Below are 21,967 nucleotides of genomic sequence, written 5' to 3'. Positions count from 1 at the left end.
AATATTCATCCCTCTGGAACCCACAAATACGGATCGATGAATATTTAACAAATCAGCTATATTCATCGGAAAAAGTGATCCATTTTTATATTCATCCCCATCTCTAATTGCAACCCCTCAATGTCACTTTAAAACTCTCAAATCTAAATTATAAACTTTACAGTCTAGACTAGGGCAGCTTCCAATGGACTGGGACCTTCATTGGCTATGATGTGGTAAGAAGGTGACAGCTCCCAGCAATCCCTTCAGAATGGTGTTACGATGGCTCCAGCGAGGCCCTTTTTACTCAGTCAAATAAAGATGATCAAGAAGCACTTCCTGACTCCACTGTTTGGCTGCATTTCCACTGGCTGTCCTTATCACACTCCATGTATTCACTTCCTGCATAAGAGTAAGAAGTCCATACAATCTAGAACCCCATGCAAGCAAGTTTTTTAAAATAACATTGGGAACTTACCCATGTAGAACAGGCTCCCTGCATCAGATATTCCCTCCCCCAAGAACAAAGAAAACAATGAAGTCATGCAACAGGGATTGGACAGAAGAGCAAGCCTCTGTTCTCTTGTCATCCTGGGAAGGACATAATGCCTGAACAGGGTTTATATTTCAGCTTTTCTTCTCCCCACCCCTGCTTCCTAATATGTAGTACTGGAATCCACAAAAAATGCTCCTTTGATCTCATTATAGCATGGAACCTACCCTGGGCTTCACTAGAGTGCAGGTTCTGGCAGATTTTGACAGTGGCCCTAGTAATATGTCTTCTGTCCAACACCAAAGTTCATCATCAGAAGGTTGGCCCTCAGGTAACAAAATCAGCTGGCCCATCTCCCAAGGAAACCAGTTGGCATTCGAACTCCTGCCCTGGTTCTGCAGCCAGGCACTCCAACCCACTTAATCGGATGCATGGAATGTGGCCTCTGTAAGCAGCTATTCATACATATGCGAGGGTGGATAGGTGGATGATAGGTGGGTGAATATTCAAATAGTTCCATCATAATGATGATCTCAACATTGGGGTGTGACAAGTGCATCCTAGCATAGATATGAAGATTAGAGCATGTATGGTCTCTGGCTAATATACTTTTGTGATGAGAGGATGCAATCCAAAGGCCTGGTAACTACAGACATGCAAAAATTACAGGCAGAGAAAATTGCCTAAACTGTTGTCATAAAAGAAGTAAGACTCAGATGGCAAAGCACACAGCCCTGGATGTATGAGCTAATTAACATATGTTATGAGATAAAATGCCACAAGAGACAGGGTTGAATCTCTTGAAGAATTCTAAATCAGTTTTTTTTTCCTATTTGATTCTCTTGTAGAAGTTCTTATATTCAAGGATGGGCACAAGAAGTTTAGACAGATCTTGTGCTTGTCTATTTCACTACCATCATGACCCCAGTCTGCGTATAAATATCTTCCCATTCTTCACCTTTTTTAAAAGGCATTTTTGCAATTTTCGTTCATGGCATCAAGCCATTTCTGATTTCCAAAATGTATTGTCCCCAATATCCCTGTTGTCTTGTAAACCCAAGGCTGTGGGTCCTTTAGAGAATCAATCTATCTCATATTTGGTCTTCTGCTTTCCCTGCTGCCTTCAAACATTCCCAAATGTATTGTATTTTCCAGTGAACCTTGTCTTCTCATGATGTGCCCATAGTATGACAGTCTCAGCTTCAACATTTTTGCTATAAGGCTTGTTTTTATCTAGGACATGCCTAGTTCATCTTTCTGGCAAAGCTCTCCTCTTGCACCATATTTCAAATGAATCATATTTTCCCCTGTCAGCCTTCTTCACTGTCCAACTATCACACCCATACACAGTGATGGAGTATACAAGAGTATTGATTATCTTGGTTTTAGTCTTCAGTGACATATCTTTATACTTGATTATCTTTTCTAATTCCTTCATTGCTGCTTTTCCTAGTCTTAGTCTCTGTTTGTGCATTCTCCATTTGTATTTATGATCGAGTCAAGGAATACAAAATCTTCTACTATTTCTTCTTTGACAATATTAAATTTGTGTACTTCTTCTGTACTCATGATTTTTGTCTCCTTAATATTCAACTGCCTGCTTTGGTACTTTCTACTTTCACCTTCACTAAAAGTCCTTTCAAGTTATTGCTGTTTTCTGCCTATAAGATCTGCCAATAAGATGGTGTCATCTGCATATCTTATAGTATTGATATTTCTTTCATCAAATTTCACTCCTCCTTCCATATAATATGATATGACTGATACAAGGAGAAAAGGTCAGTGTAAAGACCATTGTTTTGTTTTCCTTACTTGTTGGTATATTATTGGGATTCTCACAGATTCAGTATCCATGGTTTGAAGTAGTTCTATCAGAATCTCATCCACCCCTGGTGATTTATGTTTTCCCATTCCTTTCAGCTAGCTTTCACTTTACTTTCTAGAATTTCAGGTTCTTCATTCTTTCAGGATTAGTCTTCAAATATTTACATATCTGAAATTATGCATAATATTTCAAATTACAAACATGGTGACTTGGGGGTAAGGATTCTGTAGTAAGCATATATGAACATAATTTTGTCTTCTAGTCATTTGAATCAATGTTGTAAACTTGTACATAAAATATATTTTTTACAAAATGTTACAAGTTCTTTTGTTAATAAATAGCTCTAATGTGACACCATTCACACTTCTAAAATTGATTAATTTAATCAATATTACCAATCTTCATCTTAATTTCCCACTCCACAACTGGTATGTAATTATCTATATACTTGTGATTTCATCTTAATTATTCAAAATGTTGAGGAATAGCACTATGACTTTCTTGTTCAAATTAGTTCATTTGTGACTTATGTGCAAGTTTTTCATTTCATTTGGGAACTGGGAAGTCCTTTTTAAAAAAAAACAAGACTTATTGATTTTAATTTCTTCTTTCTTTAAGGAAAGAGCTTACTTTTAAATTTGTTGTTTTTGTTCGTGAAAGCATTCAAAATCATTATTTTTCATAGATCTGCTTTATCTACTTGCAGGCATTCCTGCTGGCAATTGCTGTTCCTTAACTTTTCAGTTCAATGAAACTCTAATCCTGATTTCACTCCCTTGGTTGTTCTCCCACCTCCCACCTCAAAGACCACATAGGCTCTTAGGTAAGGGATGTCCTCTAGACATGCAAATCCAATTCCACCCTCCAGCTATGGATGAATCATGTGTGTAGAACAAACCTCCTGGCACGTGTTATGCAATGGAGTTAAAATAAACACAGAAACACTATCTCTGCACCATTCATTGTCACTTTCTCCTTCATAAAGAAGAGAATCTTCACTATAAATTGAGGTTCTTCACATGATCAAAAAGACGTTTGCCACCTTGGTGAGTGGAAAACTTAGCAGCTTCATACAAGAAGCTCTACTTTTTAGACATGTAGAGATATATATGGAGGGCAGAATCAGTATATGTCACTTCATAATATCAGAAGAAAATTGCATTCATTTATAAATTAGGGGAGTGCACTGGCTCCCAAAAATAATACCTGCCAAAAAAGATAGAACAGGGATTTTTGTATATTTAACAGCTTAATAAACTTCTAGCTACACTTGGACTTGTTTACATACCCCACAAATCACTGAAGTCTTCTTATGTATTCTGGGGGCTAAAAAAGCTGAAATGTGAAAAAAAAAACGTATCAGGGAGTCATAGTAAGGGGGGGGGGAGTGTAACTGTAGCAAAAGCAAGAAATACCAAAGCAGAAGGATATTGGCGCCTCAATGAATTGCAAAGCTCTCCTGGAAACCTCAGTCACAGAGCAGCTGGGAGGTCTAAGCTTAATTAAACATATCTTCTTGTTAATTTCATTTCAGAGGTTCCAAAGATGAGTGTCAGGTGGGCAACAATGCCCAGCTAATGTAGGTAGATCCACAGCTGAATCTTCAGCAGATTTCCTTTCTGAAGACTGAGGCATAAGTATTAGCTAATTAAAAATGCCCAGCCTTTGCAGATGGATCCCATGCCTTGGTGTTAGTTGGGTAAAAATTCCAGTGTGGGTGGTTCCCACAAATGGACCATCAGCAGGTTTCTTTTCTGCAGATCCAGGAATAAGAGTCATCCAGGCAACAGTGTCCAGCTCATGAAGTGGGATTCAGCACTTTGGCATTAGCAGCAACTTTCCTTCCATAGGATCCACTGCAATAATGCCCAGGTAGGCAAGCACTAAAATGCAAGTCTGTTGGGAGGGAGGCAGGCAGGCAAGCAAGCAAGCAATCTGGGATCTTTGTCTACATGCTCAAGGTCTACCACAGTCCCAAAATCCATGCCACAAAATAGCATGCTCAACCTAAGTCATAGACCTTTATTGTATTCATTTTCAATTCCCCCCCCCGCCCCATACAAATACCTATGTATACCAGCAAAATCCAAAGAACAAATCAGACTGGACCACCTATAAATCAGCTCAGTATGAATAGGCAAATATTTTCATATTAGTTTAACCAGGTGATATTTGTCCATTCCTAGTATAAAAGAACACTCAATAAATCTGTCAAATTCCACTTTTCACCCACATGCACATTCAGCTCTTTCATTCCAAATATGAAAAAAAAAGATTTTAAAATAAAATGCAAATTTAGAGGAAATTCAAACAGAAATGAAATATGTCCCTACCTTCCATAAGGCAAGTGCACAGGTTAGATGGAGCTATTACCTGCAAATCTACCCCAGGTATGGGATGGAATTGCCAGGAGTATGAGTTTTATAAGGAAGACAAAAGTACAGAAGTGCAAAGTTCCTGTGGTGCAGAAGGACAGGAAAGGAAAATGAACTGAACAAATGTAACAATATTAACATAGCTGATGGAAGTAAGCATCATCGGAGGTATGCCCGTTGACTAATGCCATCATTTTTAAAGAGGTTTTCCAGAATCAAATCAGAACTGATTTTAAATCGTTAACAAAAATTTAAAGCATCAAATAAAACTTTCATAACTCTATTTTGCATTCTTGAATGCTTTCAATAGACAGCCTATGTAGAAGAAAGCGGTGTTTAGCATTAGTTCTTTGTAGTATTTAAGCAGGATGTAGGCTTTCAAAAGGGGAAAAAAAAGAGAAATGAAAGTGCTCAACTATAAAACTATTAAGGTTCATTTTCTGATGAAAATGAAAGCTTTTATCTCAAAGACTAAGTACTATAGCTGCTAAATATTAGCCCTGTGCTACTTTGAAGTCTAATAGAAAGAGCAGGTTGAGTAATTTTCACATGTGAATTCTCTTCCATAATTCTGTACAGGATTTTTTTTAAAAAAAAACTAACAGTCACAAAGTTTTTTAAAAAGTGATTCATCAGCCAGAGGCTGCAGTTTTGTGGATCTGTTTGTGTCACTCTTAGGTCAAGCAAGAGTCACAGTATAATAAAGTGATATTGCTTTCCCTTTAACAATCACTTATGGTACTTTTGAAGTCTGCAAGTAAAAATAAAATTGCTCAACAAGGAATCCGTCAAAAATGATTACATACTTTTAAGACCCCCATCCTTTCTGTTATGTTTTACTGTGACTCCTGTAAGCTATTACTACTATACAAAACAGTGTGTAATAGCAGAAATAACAGTAACAGTAGGGGTAGTCAGAGTTGGACACAGCTTTGCAAATTCGCTTCAGGGGGAAAACTGTGTGAGTCACACATACTGAGATATCAACCTTTCTTTGACAACATTGTTTACTGAAAACTGCAAGATGTATTTGAGTAACTAAGGGCACAATCCTAACTTGCCAAGATCACTAAGGGTCAAATTGACACTGTGCTGAATCCAAACCCCTCTCGTGTTAGTAATCAGGAATTTCATAGTAGAAATTATTTAGGACTACATTCACCATGCTCACTATCTTTGTGCTGGCATGGTAACTGGAGGTAGATGAAATGACATGTTCTGTAACTCTACTTCTCTGTTGCCAGTTTTGCTGGGAGATTCTTCTGCTAGATCTTTGAGATTCTCAGCATTAGGGGGTCCTGATGATATAAGGATAGTGTTGCCAATGCAGGAAGATTCTGTTCATCAGGTACATTTGTGAGTTGATGTGTAGCTGGTTATTATTTACATTCTTTGAGATCATGTATTTATTGTAAGCATTATCAGATGAAGCCCTCTCTGACAGAATGCTATTTTTTGTAAATAAAAACTTTGGCCTATAAACTCTGCGACTATGACTATAGTTCCCATTCGCCCCATGAGGACATGGAAGGGCCTTCCCCAAAGAATGGGCAATGATTCTTTCATTCCAGAATCATCAACATAAGGCAACAATGATGTACACAAACACCACTGGAGCAGTGAGACAACAAGCAAGGGTTTCTATTTTTCTAAGAGACACTTACAGAACTGAGATTGAACACTCAATGTGGGACTAGATCAGTGGTTCTTAACCTTTGTTACTCAGATGCTTTTGAACTGCAACTCCCAGAAACCCCAGTCAGGACAGCTGGTGGTGAAGGCTTCTGGGAGTTGCAGTCCAAAACTCCTGAGTAACCCAAGGTTAAGAACCAGTGGACTAGATGACTAAGGAAGGTATTAGGATGCCTCCTTTATTTTGAACCCTATAGAAGCTACTTAAACAGAACCAAACTCTCCCAAAGGCTAATCAACTCATCTGAATAAATAAATTCATCAGGGTATCTAACAGTTACAGAAACTTTGTTGTTGGCAAGATTCTAGATGAGGTTGGCTGTCTCAGCATTTTTCAGCCCTTAAGAGGCCTTGCCTCTCTCTATCCAAGACCAAGACAATCTGTGTGTGGTGGTGGTGTTTTGCTTCATTAGTATGTGGCGTTTTGGTGTTTTTCCCCCCTCAAAAATCCTCCATTACCAATCAAAAAGATGTTTGCATCACATAACTAAGATTTTGTTGTTGTTGTTGTTGTCTCTTTTACTGAATGTGGATTAATCAAGTTTGAGTCTATCATTTCAGGATTACTTAGAGGTGAACATTTTCTGTAGAACTAGCTGATATTCATTCAGTCACAGGCCATTTGTAATGGACTGCTACCAGCCAGTTTAAAAAGTTGTCTATACAGAATTACTTTCTGTCTGTCCTTGGTCTTACTGTGTTATATCTACAACATCAATTTTCTCTTGCATTCCTCAGAAGGTCACTTAAAGCTCTTTTACTCTGCGAGTTGATAGGGATCTAAAATATTATGATCTCTGGGCATTTATATTTCACAGTGTTCAGAAATAGGATGAAAGTCAACAACAAAGGTTGAATTCAAACTGTGTGAGACTGTTACTCCATTGAACTGAAGCTACATTGTGGGTATTTTTTACTTCCAAAATAAAACAAGAAAAAAGAGAGAGGATTCAGTCTATGTATTAATTTACCACCCTATGTAGTTTTGTAGTTGTATAGACAAGCTACTTTAATACACTGTGAGATCAATCCAAATCAAGTTAATCTTCGTTTAATCCAAGTGTAGGATCCCTATAGCCTTTCAGACGTTGAGCAAATACTACTTCCATTAGTCCTCACCACTGAAAATCTGGTTGGAACTGATGGGAACTGTAGTCCAACAGTGTTCATAGGGCCACAGTTTTCTCAGTGTGGCTTTAACTGCATGAGGTCAAATCAATTCTAACTTACAGCAATCCTTCTCAGAGTTTTCTAGGCATAGGATGCTCAGAAGTGGTTTACCAGTACCTTCTTCTGAGAATGTTCTGAAGCAGTGTGGCTTGCTCAAGACCATGCCGGCTGGCTCTTCTCCAAGGAACTCGGTAGAGGATCAAACTCACAAACTCTGGCTCCACAGCCAGACACCTAACCCAGTCTTGTAAGGAGCCAGCTAGTCTGGCTAGTTACAAAAGGAGTCTCATGGTACAGTGGTTAAACTGCAGTATTGCAGCTAAAACTCTGCTCACAATCGGGGTTCAGTCCCAGGTAGCAGGGTCAAAGTGCATTCAACCTTCCGTCTTCTGACATCTGTAAATTGAGTACCTAGTTCACGGGCGCGGGGTTGTGTAGCCTGCATAATTAAATTGTAAATCATCCAGAGAGAGCTTTAAGTACTATGGGGTGGTATAGAAGTAGAAAACTGCTTTATTTTTATCTCAGTGGGACATGTTATTGGGTCTAAAGAGTAATTGACCTCCTCAGGATCCAGCCCATTTTTTCTTTTTTCGCAGCAATTCACATAGCCATTGAGAGCACAGAGCCACCATTGATTGCTCCAGCTAATCTTTAAGTTTATCTGAAGAAAAATGCCCTTGTTTACAGACATCAGTTATTATATTTCTAGTTTACCATTGTTAGATTTACTGCAAGCGGAATGCATAAATAAATTAATCTCCCTCCCTTTTAAATTTTGCTTTATTTAGTTTCATTATTTTCTTCCATTACGTATACTGAAGCTCCCTCTTGTTTTCTCCTTCACTTGGATGTTACAGATTGTAGTAGTTCATTTAAAATAATTCAATTAACATGTTCATCTTTATGTGTATTATTCTAGTCAAGCTGTGGCAATTAGTAATTCACTGATGCCAGATTAGGCAATTTAATCAGGGGGAAAACGTTTTCATAATCTTTGGGCCATAGATATGCATAAAAACATACATTAGTGAGGAACAGAAGACTAAGATGTCGTCTCTTCAGTGCATGTTTGGCAAAACTAACCCATGAGAAAAAAGACGTTCCTACTGTAAGGATTTTCCTTCTTGCTCCATTATTTGTGAGTATAAAGACGCTCTGGTGTTTATGTTCCACAGATCTTTGGGGAGGATAAATTGTTTTTGGATTACCACTCAGCTGGCATGACAGTAGCCAATTTAGCATCTTAAGGTTGCTGCATCCCAGCTATGAGCAAGGCAAAAGCAAAGTGGGAAGACAAACACTTTCCTGCCCTCAAAGCATGGCTTATTAGACTAGAACACTTCCTTTATTTCCAAGGCACCACCCAGTTCAATGCTGAGTTGCTAATGTCCCACCAATAAAGACCAAGTTAGACATTCAAAGGTACAAATATTCAGCGCATATATGGTACTACCGTGGCGAGTATGAAATGATATTAGAAGTACTGCACATACTACCTCCTGTATATGCAGAGATGGAGACAATTCCTTTTGGGGGGGGGAGTTTCTAAGGGTTCCTCAGCTAATATGGAATCCTGGGATGTTTAGTCCCTATCATCAGCTGTCTGCAGCTCAGAATTCCTTTTGGTTGGCAGAGTGAAATTAAACATTCTACCTGCTGCAGTGCTCCTCGCTCCCAGAACATAGATGCTACACTCCAAGAAAATACCCAGGAAACGTAAGAAAGAACACAAGAATTTCCCATGTTCTAATGAAGAAATAGAAAACTTTTAAAAAGTCATTAAACCAGTTTATATGTTTCCTTCTTAAAGGGACCAGATCAATTTAGCATATAAAGGCTTTGATGTCTTATTAAAAGCCTAATATTGTTTTTATAAAGCCTCTTTAATGTTTCTTAGATAACAAAAAGCCATCCCCTCTGCCTACTGAATGGATATCAAGGAAGGCTACACACAGAAGGAGATGATACTAATTGAATGCCTAAAAATAAAAAGTAATGTGTTATAGCTCATCTTACTCTGTTATTATCCTATGTATTGTAGGAATTAATGTTTTATTGCATATTACTACAACAGACGGAATTATTTAAATAACCTATGGCTTCTACTGCAAAGAAGCTGCCTTCTGACTCTATGCAAATAAATTAGGAGGAATTTATTATGAATCAATGGAACAACAATCTCTCTAGTTCATTCCGCATGTAATTACACTTTCTTTAAAAGTGCCAAAGAAAGGATTTAAATTTATCACTGCTCATTAAACCTGCAAAGGACTGTGTTAATTGGATGTCAACCTTCCTAATTCACTTACATGTTTGCTGACAATAAAGAGCATATGATTTAAAATGGGCCTTGGTCTAAACTTGGAATATTTACTGACTTCCCTAAAGTTTGTAGCCCCCTGTAAGTTATAGGGAATCTGAATTGTTACCTCAAAGACAAAAGGTATATGGGGAAATAGTCCACGAATGCCTACATGTCTGAGGAAGTAGACTTGTCCATGAAAGCTCACATTAAAATATAGCAATTAATCTTTAAGGTGTCACAATCACAACCACAGCCACCACCTTAGAACTGCAGTGCTGGAAGGGAGCCTATAGATCATCGAGTCCAGTCCCTGACAAGGAGGCACACTGGAGAATTGAACTCCCAACTTCGGGTGAAACCACTGAGTTATCCAGCAGTTCAACATTTTTGTCTTTTACCTTATCCTTTTCTTTTTGGCCTAGTATGTCAGCAGAGATTCACACAGCTAACAACATAGCTACCTCTTCTAAAACTACATCTAAGAATTCCTGTGTGTCTCTTTCTTTAATTAAACATAAATAGAAATTACAGGAATCAGCCTCAAAGAAGGGGGTTTCCTTGCTTAGGAAATGTCTGCAGACTGCTTTGTTTGCCCTCTTCCTCTAGGAAAAAACACCTAGTTTTAACAAGGCTTTTCCTTTTACAAATTAAAAAGGAAATGCCTTGTTAAGATGCATTTAGCCACAGTATACCATCTTGAGATTTCCCATCACAGCCTTTAAATCTACAGTCCCATGATGCTTCAGTCACCTCATCATTATGAGGCTCTTTCCCACATGATGCTTCCCTACTCCATTCTCTGTTCCTTCTCAGATTCACTTTATCATGTACTCCAGTACTCTATACTTCTGGATTAAATGATTAGATTAAACAGTTTCTAAAATTTAGTTTATATTTTGAGCACACTGGCTCAATTCCTCCAGCTCATTTTGCATCTTTTTTCCAACCCATGTTACCAATAGCAGTAATAGTAATAGCTAATGTTTTCCTTTATATATCAGTTGACATGGAGGATGGGAACAATCTTGATGTGATGGTATTCTCTTAGGGTTCTTTGTGTGATCCTATACTGATGCACACTTCTTACACTTTTATTGGCATTCATGCAGAATCTATGTGCACAAACAGATCAAGGCTAATCTCTGCACCATTTTACCAATTTACCCATAAAAGTTGGCAATGGTGGAAGGACACACATTAAGTGGGAATGGAAGCAACTTGCTGTTGCCAGAGACTACCAGCTCATTTATTTTTGGGGTTCCTATACAGTACCACCAGCTTTGGTTCGGAAACCTCTGAGTCTTTTAGAAAAACACTGGCTGCAAGCGTCGACAGAATGTGTTTGTAGTTCCAGCCATCTTAGGAGGTCCCATCCTGTGGACAGCAGGGAAGGCCTTTGTGGACTTGTTAATGCCACATCTCCCAACATTTCCTAATTTAGTTGAGAAAACATTGTACTGCTATGTGGCATACCAAGTTCTGATAAACAACAAGGAAGGAAAAATTTAACATTGCCTCTTTGTTTCTCTCTCTCCCCCCTCCTTCTGTTCATGTTCAATTTTAGTGCTCTCCCTTATTCCAAACACCGAAGCCTTCTTGGGCTCATTCCCTACTTCCCTTGCTTTCTCTATACTTCCCTTCTTTGAAAATTTCCTTTATTTTATTTTCTCAGTGTTTCTAAATGTGTGGAAAAGCTCTGGTTGTGTTGCTTCTTCCTGAATTCCTTATGAAGGTACTTTACTAGCTACACCACATCTCTAATGTAATAGCTAATGTTTTCCTTCATATATCAGTTGACATGACAGTACAATAGCTGCCCTTCAGCAAAATAGAGCCAGGGCCACAGTATAGAGACAGCCACCCTTCCCCCAGTGGTTCTGCTAAATTTCCCTGGTTTTTCACTTTCCAGAAGGATTTATTCCCTGAATACAGATAAATGTCTTGTAGATGCCATAGATATATGTATCATAAGCAAGCATGTTAAAATTACATATTCAAAATTGAGTTGGTGGCAAGGAAACCATAAATATTTCCTAATTGCAGTCCTTTCTTTAAAAAAAAAAAAAGCCCAGGAAGAACAACCAGATGCAGCCTTTGCTTTTTCCTGAGATTCATGTCCAAAAGACATTCAAGAACTGATCTGACAGTACTTCAAAGTTTATTTACCAGAACCGATAGATTGTCTTACTTCCTTTGTAAATATTATTCCTCATACAAATGAAGTAGATACGTAACACTTGGCATCATTTCACATTGAATAATATTGCCTTCTCATGAATGAAGAAAATGAATAATAACTCTCTTATCCACCACAGACAATCATTTTATTTATTATTTATTTATTTATTTTATTTATATTCCGCCTATCTGATCGTGTCATGCTTGGTACACAGACAAAAAAGAAACCCATAGTTTAATGCTTGTCTGTGGGCAGTTCTTGGAGTATCAAGTAAGACAAAGGGAATGCATGTTAACATGTAGGAATCAATTATTTCAAAAGACCAGCTGAGACAAGAAGCCCCTAATAGAAATATAAATAAAAACTGACACAAAATAAAATAAATACATTTGTTTTGAAGTGCGCAAGAACACAAAACACTATCTTCTTATAGTGTTTTGCAAGGGGAATATTCATCAGGATTCAAAAAGAGTAGAAGGTTGGATTGTTCTTCAGATAGCAGAAGAAAAACTAGTTATAAGACAACTTATCCATTTTTAGATAAAGCATATTTATGGATGACAGAGCAATGCAGAATATTAAGGAAAGAAAGAAACCCTGCAAATGCAGAGTAATCGTATGTTTTCAGTGTGGCTTATTATCAGGTTAGCATCCTTAGATGGTTGCGTTTATCAAGGAACATGCTGACTCAAAAAAAAGTACCTCACTAAGATCAGAGATGGAAAAAGAAATTTTCATTAAATAAGATTTCTAAATGATTTTATCCAATTTGTGGTTTGTAAGATTATTTTTTAAAAAACATTGTGTGCACTTTTTTTAGTATCCCATCATTAATGGATAAGTACCAGGCATCAGATTTGTTTTATGTTTTCATATTAAATGCATAACACTAAAACCATGTATTATTTAAAGTACAAACATGCATTCATCAACAGGCAGATAAGAAAAATGACAAGTGCATTTGGGAAATATGTTAAATAGTGTACACTGGGAAAGATGCATGCCAAACTATTGTACATTTCCATGCAGGGAAGAGAAAGAAGTCTCTGACAGCTGGTGTGGAATTTGGTCAGAACAAGAAGGCTGTTGGGATAAGGATAAAAGTGACAGAAAATAAACTGACAACCTCTTTACATCCTTAATTAAGTCAGCAATCATATACACACTTACTTGAGACAGAAGAGCTTATTTCCAGGGCAGTGGCAGTCCATACACCTGTGCACTTAGCTTTAATTTTCCCCTTCTTTTTTCAAAGTCCTCTTTGATTCCCTCTTAAAAGGCAGTGAAGGGAGGCTACACTTCCTTTGCCTTGCCTGCAATTTCACCTCATCCTCTCCCTTCCTCTAGACTGTTCATCAGTACATATAGGCTTATTCAAGGTGGAAAAATTGTTTATTTTTGTTGAAAGAGAAAGGTGAAAGAAACCAACCAGTCAACCCTAACTCTACACTTTTCTCCTTTCTCTGCCCCCATTTCCACTTCCTCTTCTTCTGAAATTAGTGGTGCTGTGATGTCCTCCTGCTGTAGCTGTATGTCTATCAGGACATAGAACACTGAATGACTGCAGAAACAGATCTCTGAGCACTATAGACTTTGATGACTTAAGAAATCCAGATATCCTGAGATAATATTTATTGAAAACAGAGCTGGGACAAACACAGCTGCTCTGTACTTTTGTAATGCAGAAATATTTTGAATATGGTTTACAAGACTCTGTTTCAGTTCCCTAGAGATACATGGCAAAATGTCATTTTTCTGGAGCACTGCCACTCCATTACTTTCTTTAAAGCAAGCCTGGGTTTTTTATTTTATTTTATTTATTTATTTTATTTATACCCCCAAACCTGTCTTTTGACTGTTTTTGTGACCTCTCATTGCCCTCCAAACATCTCCCTCCATAGCTGATTAAGCTGCAAGAATATATCTGGATTAGAATGCTCTTGCTGTTAAGCCTGTTGAACACACATGCAGTTTTATAACTGTCACTAATTTTCACTTTTGAAAGGCCTTTTTTGAAGATCAATATTTCAGCCCCTGAATTCCTTCCAAACATACAAATTTGAGTGGGACCAGCCATTCTCTTTCAATATAAGCAAAATTTGTCTTTTCAATTTATTTGATCTATTATAAAACTGGGGGTGGTTAAGATACAGTAACTTGTTTCTGCACAGGGTCGGGGGCAGATCAGCTTTTTAAAAATCAGAACTCAAAAATCCTTTGTCCAAACTCCTCTAAATGTGGCACAGAGCAGAAGACTGTCAGCTACAACTGTGTCAATTTTGGTGCTGATCTGAAGGCCAGTTTCAAAGTTATAATGTTTTGTCTGGGCTGCCCCTATTTGCTCTGCTGCACAATAACATAATTGTACTATCATGCAGTGATCATTCCCTAAGCATATAGAGCCCACATGCATTGAGCAGAGTATGATATCCCTGCCCCCTCTGTCATTGCCTTCAACATGTGAAAATAATCATTGGTATGCGCCAGAATTCTCATTTTTTAAACGGTCCCATTCCATGTGGGGCAGCTACTCAGATATAGTAGCCTCCCCTTCTTAAGACTGTTGTTTTCATGTCTTGAAAACATCTGTGTTGGGGCTGGGTCTAGTATGCTCCCCTCAATGTGTGTGGCTTCATCACACTTTGGCGAGAGCTAAACAGTGCAGCGAAGTTCCGTATACAGAAGGCTTACAAGATTGTGTTGGATAAGATCCTCTGAGTACAGAATCAATGCTATTTTTTACTTTTCAACTGAAATTACTTCTTAAATAAGTGCTTTAAGAAATATAGCATTGTCTGCACAAGTTGACAGGGAGATAAATCTGATGCACATCTGCAGCAATTGGCCATTTTCTTCATTTTTCTTTTTAAAAAATTAATGTCATTTTTCTCTACAATAAAAGATTTCACTGAAGGAGTGGGGGAAAGCCTCAGATGTGTTCTGCAGAATCATTTCAAGAGTACACCTTATTATAAAATGTTTCTCCTTTCCCAATGAGTCTTTTGGGAAGGTATATATTCTCAGAACTGAAGATAGAAGTAGAAAGTGAGATTGCAATATGCATCATTTACTCAGTTGTTGCTTGTTAAAAACACTTCACCTGCCTGGTTTCAAAGGTTAAAACATCCATGTAGAAATACCAGTAAGCTTCAATCCAAGAGCAAATTTACACTTGGAACAATGTGGGAATTTCTGCTTAATTTTATGCTGCTGAAACCTCTTCAAAAATATATGCATGAAGTATCCAATGATTGGTATAAATCAGTGGTTCTTAACCTTTTTGAAAGAAACGCCCCCTTGAGCCATTGAAGAAGTTATCATCGCCCCCCTCCCCACGGTGATATCTTATTTATTTATTTGTTTGTTTGTTTGTTTGTTTGTTTATTTAAGACACTTAAATCCAATGACCGCTGAAAACAAAATTCAATTCCAAGAAAATGAAATGCTCCCAAAAAGTAACATTTAATTATTTAGTTGTAAGCAAATTTTAAGACGCAAAAAGAAATATAAAAAGGGCATAAAAACAAATCGCAATGCAGGAACTAAAAATTTCAAGACAAAAACTCTGAAACTAAATTAAGATTGGAGGAAAATATATATTCATGCACACTGTAAAAAGGCTTCAGCCATCTTCACAGGTTTAGCTTGCTCCAACGCCCCCCTACTGCTCCCCTTCTGCTCCAGCGCCCCCACACCGCCCCTTTTCGTTCTACTGCCCCCCTGAAAAATGAAATCGCCCCCCGGGGGGCATTATCACCCACGTTAAGAACCACTGGTATAAATAACCTAAATCAGCTTTCTCTGACCTGGTGCTCTCTGAATATGTCTTAATACAACCCTATCAACCAAAAGTGTCACATTCATGGCATCTGAGCACTGTTTTTACCACCCAAAGATATCAGGCAGAGACCATAGCCACCTCTGAACTCCATACTGTAAAGGAAGTAGAAAAAAACAACTTTCTAAACTCTGACCAAACAAACTATGCAATAAATGTGTGTGTGTGTGTGTGTGTGTGTGTTTATTTGTTTGTTTGTTACATGCCATCAAGTTGGAAACAACTTATAGCAACTCTAGTAAGATTTTCAAGGTGAGATATTTAAGGAGTGGTTTTACCAGTTCTGCTCCCCCAGTGAGCTTCCATGGCTGAATGGAGATTCAAACCCTGTTCTCCAGAGTCCTAGTCCATCACTCTATCCACTACGTCACACTGGGAGTCACTTAATAATTGTACATTTCATGAGATTAGTGGTGCAAACAACTTTTCTTTTCTAAAAACAATTTTTTTTTCAAGAATTGAGTTCAAGGGTTTAATTATAAATTTACAAATGGAGCCCAGCCTGAAACAATGTGAACACCTCATTGCAGTTCATTTGGCCACATTATAAAAATCAAGATGACATTTGTAAAACAAACTACTCTCAAAACTTGAATTGGGAGACTATATGGAACAGAATCACATGGTTATTAGGTTTATGTTTAGTGGAATGATGTTTGTCAGAGCTGTTTGAAGTCACTTGTAGAACAAGAGATGCAAAAACAAATTTACATTTACACTACAATTTACATGGTGAGTGCTGAAAAACTGTACCCATATTGTTCAAGATTTCTCTGCGGCTTTGGCTTTAAGCTGCATGCGCTCTCCATGGCACTTAGTCTTATCTGATTAAAAACCAATACCACTATGAAATTAGGTTTTGTTCTGCAAGTAAACTAGAGCAGTCATTTTTCAAAAGCTCATGCTGTATTGTTAGCTAGAAATTGTCAGTGCTCTGGAGATCTGCCACATTATTGTTATTGGTTGTCAATCAGGGAAATTATAATGAGAAGTCAGAAAATGGGGGGAAAGCCCAAGAAAGTAGATGCTTAAGAATCAAGACAGATTTAATAGTTAGAAAGGCAGCAGCATTTTCATATGCAGTCTATTGTTGCAAAGATTATAAACAGAAATTATCAGTTTACAATCTTGATAAAATTACCAGATTGTTTAAATCTGTGTATACACAAGACAAATTGAAGTGTACAGGATAAAAGGACTAATGAAGCTGTTATTAAATTGCAACATAGATGCTGTATTTTGGAAAGAATAGGCATACAATTTCCATCTAATTCAATACTCAGAACAATTTGTTATATGCCATCAAGTCAGAACTGATTTAAAGCAATCCTAAAAGGGCTTTCAAGGTAAGTGAGATATTTAAGGATTGGCTTTACTAGTATCACACCCCCAAAAAGTTTCCATGGCTGAGCAGCGATTCGAACCCATGACTCCTGAGTCCTAGTATGTCACTCTATTCAATACACCACACTGGTCTGCTATTAAATTGCAAAAGAGATGGTGCATTTATGAAGAACAGGCATAAAATTCCCATTTAATTCAATACTCCTAACAATACAGTTACAACTTTACTTGAGATCACATTCAGATGACATGTGGGCATTGGACTGAACAAAGGTGTAACTTTTTATGAATACATTTCTCCACAGTATCCTTTTTTTTAAAAAAAATCCATTGTTCAGGATTTCTCAAATGCATGCAAATGCTCCCTTTTCCTGATATCTCTCTAAACACTGGCCATGCTCAACTCCTCAACCACTATTTAGAATCAAGAAACATTCCACGCACTGTAATTCCAAATTGCTTTGACTACCCTCAGTATCATGATCATATATGCCCTTTTCAAATTTAAATTAAGTGCATGTTCTCCACAGGTGATGAGGGAAACACACTGGCCCTGCCCCCTCTATCATAACATTAAACTTGACAGTCACTTTCTGAAGAGCAGATCCTCTCTTGTAACTGTATAGGCTCTATACACCAGCCAGTATACAGAAAAACTGGAGACATGACTATAATGTTAACCATCCACGGTTGATGTAAAGTTCTACTCTGTGAACAGTTGTTTTTCCATGAGCAAAGTGGTGACAGAAGGTGGTGGGGAGCCATATAGTGCAGTGGTTCTTAACCTTCGGTAAGCCAAGTGTTCTTGGACTGCAAATCTCAGAAGCCCAAACCAGCATAGCTGGTGGTGAAGGCTTCTGGGAATTGCAGTCCAAGAACACCTGAGGTACCCAAGGTTAAGAACCTCTGATATACAGTGGGGTCTCTACTTAAGAACGTCTCTACTTAAGAACAATCCAACTTAAGAACAGCTCCATTTGCTAAATTTTGCTTCTACTTGAGAACAGAAATCCAAGATAAGAACAGGGGAAAAAAACCTTTCCTGCTCTTTTTTTAACCTTAGGTCATCTTAGGTTAAAAAAAAATCTCCCCCTAGTGGTAGAGTACGTATTAACCAGCTTTGCATTAGTTCCTATGGGAACTAATGCTTCAATGTACGAAAGCACCTCTACATAACAAAAAAACAGCCAGAACGGATTAATTGGTTTTCAGTCCATTCCTATGGGAAATTTTGCTTCAATTTAAGAACGTTTCAACTTAAGAACACCATTCCAAAACGGATTAAGTTCTTAAGTAGAGGTTCCACTGTAGTTTCTATGGACGGAAAAGAGCAGATACGGATTAAATGGTTTTCAATGCATTCCTATGGGAAATGCAGATTCAACATAAGAACTTTTCAACTTGAGAACCACCTTCCAATACGGATTAAGTTCTTAAGTAGAGACCCCACTGTAGTGGATTGCACAGTTCAATAAAATCCCTTAATTGAAACCAAATCTTACTGGTTTCTTCAGGAAGCCAAATCTTCATTCTCACCACAGCCTAACAGACTGGAGTGGGTGTCAGTTCCTTACATAAACTAGTTTTAAACCAACATCTATCTTCACCTGTTCAGAATTTTTTTAGTTCATACTGTGACAGATATATCTGGCTTTGCAAGGATGGAAACCAATACCCCAAATACAGTTGTTAGTCACAACTAGCTTGGACCCTCTGAATTGAAGGGAACTTGCTAAATTCACACTTTCATTCAGTGAGTATATTCTAGTCTAGACTTACATTGCATTTTTTCAGAGTCAGGGGTGTAACTGTATGCAAATATGTTCCACAGTGGGATTATGCTGTCAAAACATGATCACCAGTGGGTTTCTTGCCACAAATTAATCAGCTGTCATGTGACAATTGGTTGTGAAAATTAAAAGATCACCAGTACAGGGCCGGTGACCCAAGGTATGTCAATATCAGGAGAGATAGCTGTACCAATCCATATTTGCATCCTGGTGCCTCACCTTTCTATCACCATGCCCACCGCTTCCTCAAAGCAAAATGTGAAGGCTTCTATAGCTCTTCCAAAAGATTTATTAGTTTATCTTTCCCAAGTATGTGTGAGTTTGATTAGTTTTTGTGTGGATGAGGGTTAAATAACAAGCAGGCTTGTTCAAATACTTTTATGGGTCCAATCATACCTCCTTGAGATATAGACCAGACATACATTATTTATGCTGTAATGGTCAGGGTCGTGCTGCCAAGCTGTTTCTGAGAGCTGCACTCAACTCAAAAAAATAATAAGAAAAAAAGAGGAGGCATTAAATAATTCAGATGTCATTGAAGAAAAATTGGAGGACTTGTTGGGCAAATATCAAAGCAATCTAAATCTAGTGTGTATAGAAGACATATTGGGCAATGGCAGAAGCATGGTTATTATTTTGCAGACATTCCGCTGGCACTGCAAAGTTTGAGAGACCACAGACTGTGAAATGAGATGTCTCCCACTGGAAAATATGCCCATCCCCACCATTTCCATTTTTACCCATAATATCAAATAACACTGGTTCATCCCCTCTTTTTTTTTTCTTTAAAAACCTTCATTTTCTAACTATTGAATTTAAAGTGGGGGCGAGGAGAGTATCGCTGTGTGTTTCGAAGGACTGGGAAAGTTATACAATAAAAAGCAGCCCAGCAGTTGTATAGCTGTGTAATGCTCTACGATAATGCTAATGTAAATGAAGTACATTTTCCATAACTCTGCAATAAAAATCACAATCCAGGCCTCTTTAATAGGATTTCAGGAGGAAAGCAGATCAGGCAGCACATATCTGAAGCTGTTGAATTGCTTGATAATCATTTTCTACAGCAAAATACCCAAATCATCCCCTGTAGCAGTGGTATGTCACATTCAAATATGCTATATTTTAGAGAAAACAAGAGAATTTTATTTATTCCCCTTGAGTGTGTGCTGCTTTCTTACAAAGAGGAAGGATCAACAAAATACAGTCAAACAAGTCCAGTATGGAGCTGGTTTGGTGCTCTGTCTGCCGCTTCTTAAAATGCAGGGAGGAGGAGGGGAAACCCTACCCCTTCTCATGTCTTGAAGATTAAAATTTATTTATTTTATTTTATTTATTATATTTATTTTATTTATTTATTATATTTCTATGCCACCTTTTTAGACAACGTATACTTAATACGTATACTTCTCCTGTGTGTAATTGATAAAGGATGGCCCTGAATCTCAAGTCAATCAAGGATTTTTCCTGTATCTGAAGGCCTTTTTAATTGAGAAGGCTGCCGCACAAAAATTTCCGCTAAAAGTAAAGAACAGTAATCTAGCTGAGGCTTTGAAAGCCTCAATTTTCAGAGCCCTTGAAGTTAACCATCAACACATAGCACCTGGACAGTAGCAAATATACAAGTCTTCAGCCAGTTTCCCCCTCTGAAGTGAGACAATGGTGTTTCCATTTAAATTGTTGCTATTTTTGTTGGAGCGATTGCAAGTGCACATTCTGCCTTTAGTAGGTTTGGATGGGAGGGATCTTATCAGGCTCAGATGGCTGTCAATGTATCCAGCACTAACCAGTAGTTTCCTGTTGCCTCTGAATTCGAAGAGAGACATGCCGCTCTATTTTGTTTCTCTCCCCCCCCCCTTTTATTTGTTAGAAGCCTTCAGTTAGTCTGTTGGAGCCTGTTGCTGCAAGCAGTTATGTTTGTTATTAGTTTGTTGTTTGATCTATTCAACTGCAAGTTTTATTCTTTCTACTGTTAACATCTCAGAGTGAGTTATAGAGACTGTGCCAGTTAAAAGTGAAAAAGGAGTGGACTGCTCTGGAGAACTTGAAGCTGTTCTGCTCTGACAGCCAACTCAAGGTCCACTCAACCTTCCATCCTTTCAAGGTAGTAAAATGATTACCCAGTTTGCTGGGGGGGACGACAATGTGTAGTCTGTATAATTTTTAAAATTAACAACTACCCAGAGAGTACTTTAAGCACTATGGAGCGGTGAATATAAGCACTACATTTTGCTTTTTTTTTTCTTTTTTCATTTTTTGGTTTTTATCATTCAGTCTTTTCAGCAGTCTCCAAGCTTTCTGGCTGCTTCTTGACATGTCAAGGCTTGGTTATAGTGTCTCTCCAGTGGATTCTTTTTGCTTCTGTAAGAGTCAAGATAAAGTTTCTCTGAGCTTTTATTGTATGTTCACCAAAAGTGTGAAATACAATCTAAATATTGGGGCGGGGGGATGTTTCAAGAGTAAGACCTGGGGTATAATTAGTCTGGCACCTTCTTGTAACGGAAGCATGAGAACATTCCAAAATGGAAGTTCCAAATTGATCATGGTTCTCTAGCTGAGGGGTAATCTGAAGTGTTTGAGCTGTCAGTCTCCTTTTGCGTTGGGCTTTCTAGTTAAAGGATCATTTTTCTTTTTCCAAGAGAGACCTACTGGCAACAAGTGTGGATGTTTTAATTTTTCAGTCTGAAACTGAAATACTGAAGCCATATTCAGTGCTTTGGAGAATTTCAATTCACTTTAAATGCCACTTCAGCCTTCATCCCTTCACTTCAGATCAGTTTGGAAATGAATAAATACCCTTGCCTTGCTTCAAATTCAGAATAATTTCAGATGCCAAAGCACATTCGTAGTCTTACCCACATTTCGGGTAAATCACCCCATGGTTCTAGACCATTTTAATGACATTGAAATCAATACCACTCAATTAACTTGATTCCCAGTCTGCTTAATGGATTTGCTTCTGTTGTTACAGGGGAAA

Source organism: Pogona vitticeps, chromosome 5, assembly GCF_051106095.1.
Source record: "Pogona vitticeps strain Pit_001003342236 chromosome 5, PviZW2.1, whole genome shotgun sequence".
NCBI classification, from domain to species: Eukaryota; Metazoa; Chordata; class Lepidosauria; order Squamata; family Agamidae; genus Pogona; species Pogona vitticeps.
Note: the sequence above shows the minus strand (reverse complement) of the source record.